The 11,188-nt window shown below is 43.5% G+C and overlaps 1 protein-coding gene across 5 annotated transcripts in view; it reads left to right on the top strand.

Moving 5' to 3' along the window:
- The first annotated feature begins 69 nt into the window (after positions 1-69).
- Positions 70-11,188, top strand: part of TMC5 (transmembrane channel like 5) — a 31,348-nt gene continuing 20,229 nt past the window's right edge. Inside the window, exons 1-4 of one of the 5 annotated variants that reach the window (XM_054211577.1) lie at positions 71-654; positions 1,406-1,571; positions 2,160-2,300; positions 3,835-4,225. The gene's annotated coding sequence lies outside the window, so the exon portion shown is untranslated. Of the gene's footprint in view, positions 1,572-2,159; positions 2,301-3,834; positions 4,226-11,188 lie in introns of all 5 variants that reach the window. The other 4 variants (XM_054211576.1, XM_054211578.1, XM_054211575.1 and 1 more) reach the window with 4 other exon arrangements.

Here is an 11,188-nt window from a genome sequence, read left to right as displayed (position 1 = left end):
GTAGGGCGGGTGGCGGCGGTCACCCCTCAGGCGGGGAGCTGCCAGGGGGGTCGGCCCCTCCCCGGCTCGGCACCGGGCGGGCGCGGGGCTTCTCGGGCGCTTCTCGTGTGGCGCCCCGCGGCGAGGGGAGCGGCTGAGGCGAGGGGCCGAGGCCCGCTGGGCCCGCTCCCCTGTAGGTTTAAAATAAGGGTTTCGATTTGTGGAGGTCAGAGTCTTTTTATTCCTCTTGCCGTGAGCTTTCTTAATAAATACTGTGAAGAAACACAGCAGGATGTAAGCGCTACTAGCAGACCACCCTCTCCGTTAGGATGAGGCAAGGCCCGAGCACCCCATGGGCAGGGTGGTGGGGTGTTCTGATGGCCGTGTGACCCTCACAGACGCTTGGCTTAGAAACAGACTTTGTTTTAATGTCTTCTGTTACTATTAAATGGCCATTGTGGTGTTGGGTGCTGTAAAAACTCTTTGTGAACTTTGATATTTGGTGAACTCCGTTAGACCGCGGGCCCAAACTCCCTCGCTTGTTCTGAGTGACCGGATCCAGTGACATGGGCTGCTGTGGAAACGACACAGTTTCACCCTCCAACGTGAAAACTGAGTATGAACTGGAGCAAACAAAGTCCATACATGCTTGGATCTCTTTTTCCATCTCACAGGGTGGGTGAGTTTAGTGTTAAGTGGTAGTAAACATCCCAAAGAGATTTTTTTTCTTGGAATAATTCTTGCCTTTAGTGTGAAAATAACAGCATGTGTGACGAAAAAGAAAATGAAACCTCCAGTATTTTCAACAGTATTATATGTGGGTGGGGGGAGAAGCATTTCTAGCATTTCTTACTGTATTCTGCTGGTAGTTAAATCAATAATCAGATTTTTCTGAACATTCCACATCTACTTTCTGCAGTACTTTGAAAAATAAATCATCATTAGGTTTTAGGACGCAGAGTCAGAAAGAAATGAGCACGTTTCTTAACTTGCCTCAACTGTGTGTCATCAGCTCAGGTATGTGACTCTCAAATTGCTTTATTAGCAATAAGAATCTGTGTGGATAATCAATTTTCATAATAAAACCATAAAATACTATTCATAGAAACATCATTTATCAAAGTGATTTAGATATGTGTTTACTTTCAGTAAGCTGACATTACGGGCAGAGGAGAAAGATATATCTTAAGGGGAATTGCTTTGAAATACTGAGACATGGAATTAAAGCACAGGAACTTCCTTATTGCAGGTGTTCTTGTCTTTGTGCTGGTAGATTGGTCTAGAATATAACTAATATTTTTTTTAAGCTATTTTTCCAGGAGAATAAGCTATAACTTGCCCTCATCCTTCAATAGATCACTCTGGAGGCTAGTACAAGAGGGCAGGAATTCAAGCCTATCCCTTTTTCCCCTTCTCCTTTTCACAGATCTCCAGGATGATTTTCCCCACGTGGGAATTTTGTATAGCGAAGGCTGGTGCTGCGTGACTGGCTGCTGCCCTCCTGAGAGGCTGGGCTGTGCTTCAGCTTGAGAGCACACAGGACCAGCCTGTTTGTAACAGAGCTGGGTACCTCAGTGAAGCCCGTTACACAGGTGGTTTTTGTTCCTCTGTTGAGCGTCATATTTCATGATGCTTTGAACAACTTCCAGTTGTTCATTCCTGAAAATTCAGGAGATGGAAATTGAAAACCCTCGGTAGCATTCCTGAAAACCCATTTAGTGTTGTTCAGCATTCATGCTAAGTGTGCGATTCATACGCCAGATACGAGTGTGTATTGTGCCACCAGAGCCTTAGTACCCACTTTTATTGGTCCCTTGAAGCCAACCAAGCGTGGGCTGTCTTCGTGTTTGGCTGCAAACATTGAGCAGGGCCAGTTCTGCCTTAAATAGGAATACTTAAGGTGTAACACTTCGCTAGGGGTGTCACCTGGGTTGTCAGTTTTGCTTTTTGTTATGTTCTTTTTCTTACAACTAAGAATACAAAGAAGAAAGGTAATACACTTGCTGATTAATTAGACTCTTTCCAAAACTACATGTGCTAGAAAATTACTGGGTTAATGACCCCGTGAGAACAAATTTCAATAAAGATTGGAGGAATTGAAACAAGATTGACTTCCCCAGGAATTTTGTGAGAATACTCTCTGTTCTCTCCTGTTTTTTGTTTTTTTTTTTTTCTTACAGTTGAAAAAGCTTTTTTAGACACTTGGGAAATGTTTCGATGAATTTTATGTATCACAGCAATCCCAGTTGGGAAAATAGGAAGACAGGAATGCTGAGGAGGAGAGAATGGAGAGAGCCTGACAGTCACATGCAGGGAGTGCGGTAGGTTCCTCTCGTGCACTATTTGTCCCATTTACCTTATTCACAAAAGCAGAGTTTTCAGTCTGCGCTAAGCGTGGAAGCCAGTGCCATATACTGTTTCCCATGATGCTGGAGATCCATCTGTCAGATTTAGTAACACCATGTGTTTCCAGGACGCTTTTTGTTTCATATGGTTCCTCTTCATAACGCCACAGCCCAGAATGCTCTTAAACATTCAGGGAAGTTCTGAGGGATTGTTTTAATTTTGGGGGGGTTCTTGTGTTCAGCTACCCCTGTGCTTTGGCCTGTGCAGCCTGCGGGCAGCTCCTGGATCAGTATGAGAGATCTGCACACAAGTCCTCTGCGGTCATGCCAGGAATGTTGCTTTGGGCAAAACGTAATCTTAAAGTAGTATTAGAAAACTGCAGTTAAGTCTATGTTGAATGTGTCTGGTACAGGATAGACATGTTTTACCTAGTTTAGGAGCTGGAAGAGCACTAGCCATTTGGTGAAAGGGGTTCTCAGCCATTACAACAGCACAGCCTCTGAATGTGTAGCAAATTGATTTGTTACCAGTTGCCCACTGGTAACAAATTGGATTAAAGGGTGCCTTTTATCCAAAGGTCCAGAGGAGTATTTTTCATTTGTTTGTTTGTTTTTTAATCTTGCTGACCAGAGAAGTTACTTAGGAATAGCTGCTGGAAGTTTTAAGGTGTGTGTTTTTCTGGGAAGATAAAATATGCCAAAATGGCATAACAAGCTATATTAACACAAAAGTGGCTGGAGTTCTATAATTCTGTACAGTATTAGCAAAAAGGAAGAAAGTACTGGGCAGAGCACAGGTCTGGGACAGCAGAGCCAGCCTTGCCCTTGCCCTGTTCCCTTTTCACCTGTGCCTGTCCCGGTGGCAGCTTTTGGCCTCGCGTTTGGTTTGAGGATGCCTCTCTGTTCAGAGGACAGCATTAGCCTTCGGGAAGGGCACTGGGCACCAGCCTGGCAGTGACTGGTGTGTGGTGGGTGTGCTGGGGTAACCCCGAGTCCAGCTGGCAGCATCCAGCTGCCACAGAGTAATCAAAGCAATGGAGGGATCCCCACTGAGCTGCTTTGGGACAGAAATTCCTGCAAGAGGCATGAGCCCAGCACTTCAGTCTTCCCTGTATTTCACCCTGCCTGGTGTTCAGCTGTAGCTTTGCCCAGTCCATAGTTTTGCCCATGTCTGCTTGAAAGGAAGACACATAGGGAGAGGAGGAAGACAAGAAAAATTAGTATCTCTGTCACACTAAAGAAGTAGTTCCTTCTGGTCCCTACAGAGTACAGGAAGACAGGGCTGGTATTAAATTCCCCATCCAGGAGCTGCTAATTACTGACTGTATTAGTGTGAACTATTTTTTTCACCCCTAGATCAGCCTTTCTTTAATACAAATAAAAATATGTGAGGTCAAGATCGTTCTTTATCTCTAACCTATAAATGATTAATCTAGGGATAAAGGTAGCACATCATGTGTCTGAAAAACGTTTCTCTCTGTCCTCTTATTATGGTGTTATTGTGATCCAGGCCAAAAGCAAACCATGTTTTAATGCTTGGAAGGAAGGAGACTGAGTATCTTGGAGAGCCAACAGAAATAAAGCAACGTGTTCTACGGCAGATAACGCGAAATGGACTTGTGTTTGTTGTCGTTTTCCTTTCGCCCTTTGAGCTGTTAAGAGCAGGACTTCAGCTCTCCCTTTCCGGGGGGTACAGTTCCTTGCACAGCCCCTTCGCGGGGAAGAGAAGCGGCGGCCACGGCGGTGCCCCCCCGGCATCGGGTAGGAGGCGGGACCGGGCGCCGGGAGGAGCCGCCGGCGGGGCGGAGAGCGGTGCCGGTTCCCCGGGCTCCCGCCTGGACGCTGAGGCACCTGCGGCGGGTGAGCCGGGGCCGGGCAGCCCTCTCCCGGCAGGCGGGCAGGTAAGGGGCCGGTGCTGCGCGTCTCCGGGGCTCGGGGCTGCGGCTCCGCCATCTCAGCAGCGCTCGGTAGGGCCGGGGTCGCCGGCGGCGAGGCGCGGTGCAGTCGCCGCGGGGCGGGAGCTTGCTGGGATCCGAACAAGGTCTGGACCGGCTCATCCGACGGCGAGGCTGGAAGGTGATTTGTCTATGCACCTGGCCTGGAGGAGTCACCTGAACTGCCTGATGGGCGACTGCGGTTAAATAATGCTGGCTGTTAATTTAGAGTGATAGAACTTGTAGGGCTGGGCTGCATGTGTGCTCGGGGATGTATTTGCCTTCTATCTGGGTGGTAAAATAGCTGCTTGGAGTGCACTGCTCTGAGTAGGTCTGATAGCAAGGCTGATCTTGATTATAAGCCCTGCTGCGTGGCACCTCGTGTCTTTATCACCCTGTTAGTCATATACAAGCTTCTGCTGTCTTCATCTGGAAGTGTTGGTCCCATGGGGGATTAACAGCCACACTGTATTTAGACAGTGTGCCACACTCAGTCTGTCAGGTGTTGCACCAGCCTTGCTGGGATCACCAGATTGCAGCTTTAGTATGGGTTGCGTGTTGGAGTCTGCTAGCTCGTGAATGAATGTGGCATTGCATCTTCCAAATAGCAGGTTGGGAGTTTTATATGTTATGGTAGGTAACGGGAAGCCAGAAGTACTTCTGTATTAAATAGGTACGGAAAATCTCAGGTTTAAGTATCCGTGTAGTTTGTCGTCAGTCATTTTGTCACTCCCTCAAAACACACAGGCACACTATTTAAATATTCTCTTTTTCTCCAGTCTCTTCCTTTATGCCCTAGCCTACAAAGGTTGAAATGTTTCTATGCAGAAGATTAAGTATACATCTAAAAGCCAAATCTTTACATCCAAGATTTAATTGCTAAGTCTTTGTCCCTTAGTAATGCTCTGTTAGTTAAAGCAAACCTGCAAGCAGCCCGTGGTACTGCATGGGAGCTGTGCTATCTTGGGCTTCCACTGACCTAGCGTCACTTTGGTCTCCTCTGCCAGTCCTGGGACCGGCAGCAGCCTGATCCTGCTCCATATAGCAGCAGCAGCCTGTCGGTAGCTCTAAAACCACGTCCAAGTGTGAGTGCTGTGTCAGTGTCACTGTCTGTGTCCCCTCCCAGCTTCTTGTGCACCCCCAGCCCTCCTCGCTGGCAGGGCAGCATAAGAAGCTGCAAGGTCCTAGACTTAGTGTAAGCACTGCTCAGCAACAACTAAAATGTCAGCGTGTTATCAACATTATTCTCATCCTAAATCCAAAAAACAGCAATATACCAGTCACTAGAAAGAAAATTAACTCTATCCCAGTCCAAACCAGGATGCTGTGCTAAGCAATGCAGTTGAAATGGCCCCTGTTCCAGGCTGATATGTCAGTACTCCACCCAGACCAATTGATTTCAGTTTCTGTTTCTTTTATTTCATTTTATAATTATTATTTTTCCCCAGAGTAAGCTTGTTTAGGAGGACTTTTATTTTTGCCATGAAAGTGGTAAAGTGGTGAGGAGGTAAGGTATGGCTCTATGTGGTGGAGTAACAGGAACTAGCACTCTATGGCAGTGTCCTGTTTCACATTTTTGTGAAAAAGCCTCTAATTGTGACTTGTATAGTCCTTAGCTTCTCTATGTTCATTGTAGAATATAACCCTAACATAGTAACGTATTACATTGCATTTTAATGTAGCTGTATTTTGTCTGAACAAAAGTATTTAGTTTATGTTAAATTATTTGTCCAACAATTTGAAAATGGCATCTAAGAATTTTGAAGGAGAAATCTGTGACAAAACTGGTTCTCTTTTCTTCTGACTGGTTCTCCCCAGCCATTTTCTAGCTTCTTAGCTGATTTCCTAGAATATTGGGAATCACTTTTGTTTTCTCTCAGGATCATCTTAAATCCTGGTTGTGCAAATAGTAGTAAGATGACAATCTCCTAACAGGAAGTTAAACTAGAAATTACACACAGAACAATGCCCTTTTTTTTTAGTTCAGCAACATTGTGTATATTTACAACCCTGTTTATTATCTAAAATGACAATATGTGTAGTTTTCATAAGCTTTTCTATTTGAACTTGTGAATGAGACTCCTGTAACTGATACTGCTCATTAAAGTATAATTTGAAGGTTGCAGTTAAACTTGATAGGTATCTGTTGCAAGTACAGAATAAACAAAGCTGTCTTTTAAGACAAAACAGTAGAACGTTCTAGTAAGCAGTATCTCATGCCTCTAATAGACCTGGTGTGGTAGACTGTCGGTTCACTGAAAGCAGAAAACAAATTCCAAACAGGTACTCAAAAACGGCTTCCTTTTTTGTGTAACCAGATAGTTCCTTCAAATACAAGTAGCTGGTAATGGTGGTTAATGGACAGACTTAAGCTTGTTTTGCAAAGCAACATTTAGTCCTGCTATATGCAAAGAACATGATTGTCTGCAGTTTGGAAATTGTCACAAGACTGACTTGCACTGATATGAAGTGATTCTTGCCTTGTCCTTTTTTCCCCATAGTGATCAGACTATGTGCTAGGTAATGTCTGTCAAGTGTTAGAGGAATAATGCAGAGTTCTGTTCACAGTTTCTTATTCGTGTTAATCTTTCCTCTCTCTGCTAGGTATACGCTTCAGTTCCTTATTTCTAATTTTAGTAGTTACATATCACTGATCGTTCCTCTTTACCCAATGTCCATAGTTTTCCCAATGGATTAATTTTGCAACTTGTGGTCAGAGTTAAGGAAGTAAAAGCAACAAAGCAGCAAATGAAGAAACTTGCTCTCAAAGGGGTCTCTGAGGAAAGGATTAGATAATGCAAAATCACTGTGATACGTACTTCAGTCCATAAGAATTGTGATCCCATGGGGCCTTTTGGGTGGAGAAGCAAGGGTTTGTGTGTTAGATTAGGGAGAGTACAATGAATTTCACAGAATTAATGAAGTATCTGAACGCTCACCCACTGCCATTAAGCAAAAACTCAGAAGCGTGTGCCACATCTTTACAACACTTTACTGGACACTAAAATTTAACTATACGTTGTAACGATTTTTTGGAAAGTTTCAGAAGTATGTTTATAATAAAGGTGTTTAAACTCAGGCGAAGAAGTGGAATCTTGCTTGAGACACTGCAAACAAAGTAGTTGGTAGACCTTCTCCAAAAGCCCTGTCTAAGCAGCCACAGGTGATAGAAGGGATTTAACTTGCAAACAGGTGAACAGGATGAAAATATTGTAGTCTTACTATATTTGGGAGGGGGGAGGAGGAAATTACTAGAGGAATGTCAAGTGGAAAGGACAAGGCAGACAAGGAAGTAGGTGCAAAAAAAAAAAAAAGATAAAGAGCAGATAAGGAGCAGAGCTCATGATGCTGAAGCAATAGCTGGAGGCAATAAGAGAAGCCAGCTGAGGGCAGAGACAGTCGGCCCCGTGTCAGACAAACACTCTTCTGCCTGCTTCTGCCAGCCTGCCTGGCTATCCCGAACCTTGCTGTCACTAAGAAGGGCTGGGGGGACAGGGCGGGTGGGATCTGAAGTCTGGTAGGTAGCATTGCACTGTAGGACTAGGAAATATCTTCCTTTGTGAGCCTGAGTTCCAACAAGCTGTTGGGAGAGACAGCAGCATTGCGACTGTAACGGGGATGCCGTCACTCTCTTTTCCCTTCCCAATTTGGTGGTCTGTCCTTTGTCTTTGTAGTAAGCAGATGACTCTTTAGTGCTACCGTGTCATCTTTCACTAGGAAGACCTTTGTAGCAGAGGCACAATTTATATCGCTGAAATTGGTTGAAGGTCTAAAATAACAAAGTTGACGTTGGCTCCTGTAATTGATCCTGCTCACTTCCATAAAAACACAGTGGAAGGCCATTAAGAGGTGGCATTTGTCAGTGTAGACTGGGTACTTTGGCAATATGTATAAAAGATAAGTGACTTTCACTTCCGTGTACGATTCATCCTTTTTTTCATTGCTAATATGTCAAACAAAGATCAGGTTTTCTTGAGTGTAGCGTTTGATTAGCATCAATTCACAAGCTCTTTAGATTGTGAATTTTGATTGAGAGGCTGTCCTGCTTTGTTGCAGCAGTGCTGAAACTGTTGGGATTGAGATAGTGGAAGAGTAGCGGTCAGTACTGGAACGTAGTTGCTGATGCAGCATGTTAATCTAGTTTTAACTCTGATCTGTCTCTCAATATCACTTTTCGCTTCCAGAAATCAATCTGATTTTTCAGTATGAAATTGTGTGGGACATGTTAAACAGGACAGGAATTCATGAATAAAAATAACTTGGGTAATAGTGAAGCTCTGTCCAGTCATACCTTATAGAACTAAAAGATCTTTATGGAAACAGAGCACATTGAACCTTCTGAATCAGTTCTTCCATGAGTTCTGTTCCCTTCATTCAGCATTATTAAGTTGACTATGATATAGTTCTGGAACTTACTGTTTCCATTCCTCTTCAAGATTTGTGTAAGTAGAATTTACTTGATGTAATCCTTTTTACTGAGGGATTACTGGTAAAGGACTTGAAGGTCTAAGTGGCTTTCCTGAAACTTGATACCAGGATGAAGTGCTGTTTTAGCAAGATATTCATGTTTGTTTGATTTGTATTCTAAATGAGGATTAGTGTCTATAGCAGGGAATTACCTGTACAGGAATGGATGAAACTAACCTGGAATATTTTGTCAAGGCTGTTGGTCTGTGACGTGAAGGCAATTATTTTTCTGGGAAATGATCCAAAAGCATGAGTCTGCACCGCTTGGAGTTTCCTGTTGTATATCGTTACAGTGTGTGTTGAATGATTTAAGCGGAAAACACTCACTCTCCACCTATCCTGTAACTTATTTACATAGCGATGATTATTAAATCCACTGATCTTAAACCCTTCTGTTCTCCAGAGGAGGAACACAAGATTTGTCTAGTTGCTTGCTGAAATCCAAAATGTTGTCCAACAAACGGACACCACTCTGCAAAGGGAAGACTTGTCAAACTCCTGCTTTTTATCTTTCTTTCACAAATGACCTGTTCTCCAGCTATTTTTTTTCCCTTGTGGAATATAAATTTTTAAAGGGAAAGCTAAGTCTAAATATCATAGCTTCTCCTGAAGCTATGGTTTACTGCATGCCATCATCAGTCAAAAAGAAGAAAAAGACAGTTCAGCTTGAGCATTAACTGCTTTGGATTCTTTCCAATGAACTATGGCTGGTCAGAAATTTATAAACTGCCAGTCTACTGAAGCCCAAAGCAAACCTATAATGTTGGCATCTGATTAGATTGAAAGCGTTTCTCACGATCTTTGGGCTTGGGATGGAGGAAGCGGGTGGATTGGCATGCTGCCTGTACGCCCTTGGCATGCTGCCTGCACACCATTGGTGTGCCACCCGTACACCCTGAGCGTGTATGCTCAGACACACTTCCCTCCCACCCTACAGCATACACTGTATGTGTGTACCAAGTAGCAGAGTAATCTTTGAGGGACTGCAGCCCCAACCAGGAAACATACGGGTTATCCATGTTCACATTCTTGCTCGCTCCAAATGCCTCAGGGTTTGGGATCTAATGCTCTCAAGTAGCAGGGGGAAATCTCTATTTTTTTTTCAGGAACGAAATGCAAAGGTTTGAATTTGCCTCAGGGTACATGGGGAGTTTATTAAAATCCTTAAAACTTTGGGAGTGGAGAGAAGAACAGAGTGGCTTCACAGCTGGGATCAACGTTAGACTGTAAACGTCCCTGTGGATTTTCATGGAAATCCTGGCATAAAACATAAGACTCAAAGGAAGTAAAGTGGATAATGATGGAACCAATGTACAGTCTATCTTGGGCTTATTTGAGTGTCTTTGCAAGCCTTTATGGGTATGCCTAGAAGTCTTTAAAATGGGTAAAAGAAGCAATGGATGTATTTTTTAGTCAGGCTGATTGGTGTCTTCCAGTTGGTTGCCCTTTAGCAAGTTGGTTGATAGAGCTGGTTGATGCTTCCTAGGAGCTTGCTTCTGGATAATGCTGATTCTACACAACCCATACGTTTCCATCAAAATATCTGTTCTCTCTACAGTTTGAATGAAGACCAGGCAAGTTTAGATCAGTGGTCAGCTTTCCAGCTGCCTTGCTGGCAGGCTTCCCAGCTTTCTGGATGGCTGAGCCTGAGTGTTGGGTTCCTGGGAAACCAGTTAAAAAATGGAAAAATGTAATTTTGCACACTCTTCAAAGGGAATTGTCTGAGAATTTTCTTCCCCTGAGAAAGTTATCTTTTCCTCTTTAGCTTTTCATTACAGTTTGAAATGTAAAACACTTGTAGGGGGAAATATAGTTTTCCAAGCAACTTTTCGCAGGAGACCGTGGTTATCTTATTCAATAACCCTTTCCATGCTTTTTAATGGAGTATAAGGACAGAATGTACTAATTCCTGAAGAGTTTGTATAAAACTTCAGATATATTCTAAGCTAGTTCTTAAAAGATCATCAAGAGCTAAGTGGTTCCTGTCAAAGAAAACCTACCTCTTAGGAGATTTAAACTTCCCATGGCTTTTATGTAAGAGCCTTAGATTCCTGGGGTGTTTATTGGTTTTCTTCGGAGATAAGGGGAGGAGGCTCTGCTAATTACTTTTCTGACTACATGAGAATCTTGCTCTGTCTCTGTAGGTGTGAAATTGTTGCCTGAAAAAACGCGAGTTTCGTCTAGGAGAGACTATGTTTATAATTTCTTGTTGGCAGTAATCACATTCCACTCTTCACAGAAGGGATGGGTGACGTACCATATATTCAAATTGCCTGATATGCTTTTTTACTGAATGTTTGCTGAATGTGGGCCTCATAGCATGCTTCATCATGCTACAATGAAAGTGTAGACAATGTTCTGCTTAAATTGTAGGACTTTTAATTCAATCAGCCACTCATGTTCATATGCAAATCTCTTTGCGAGTTGGTGTGCAAAACCTGGGCAGTGTTTTACAACTGTATG

Source organism: Rissa tridactyla, chromosome 8 (genome assembly GCF_028500815.1).
Source record: "Rissa tridactyla isolate bRisTri1 chromosome 8, bRisTri1.patW.cur.20221130, whole genome shotgun sequence".
NCBI lineage: Eukaryota > Metazoa > Chordata > Aves > Charadriiformes > Laridae > Rissa > Rissa tridactyla.
This window is presented reverse-complemented; position numbering and strand designations above follow the sequence as displayed.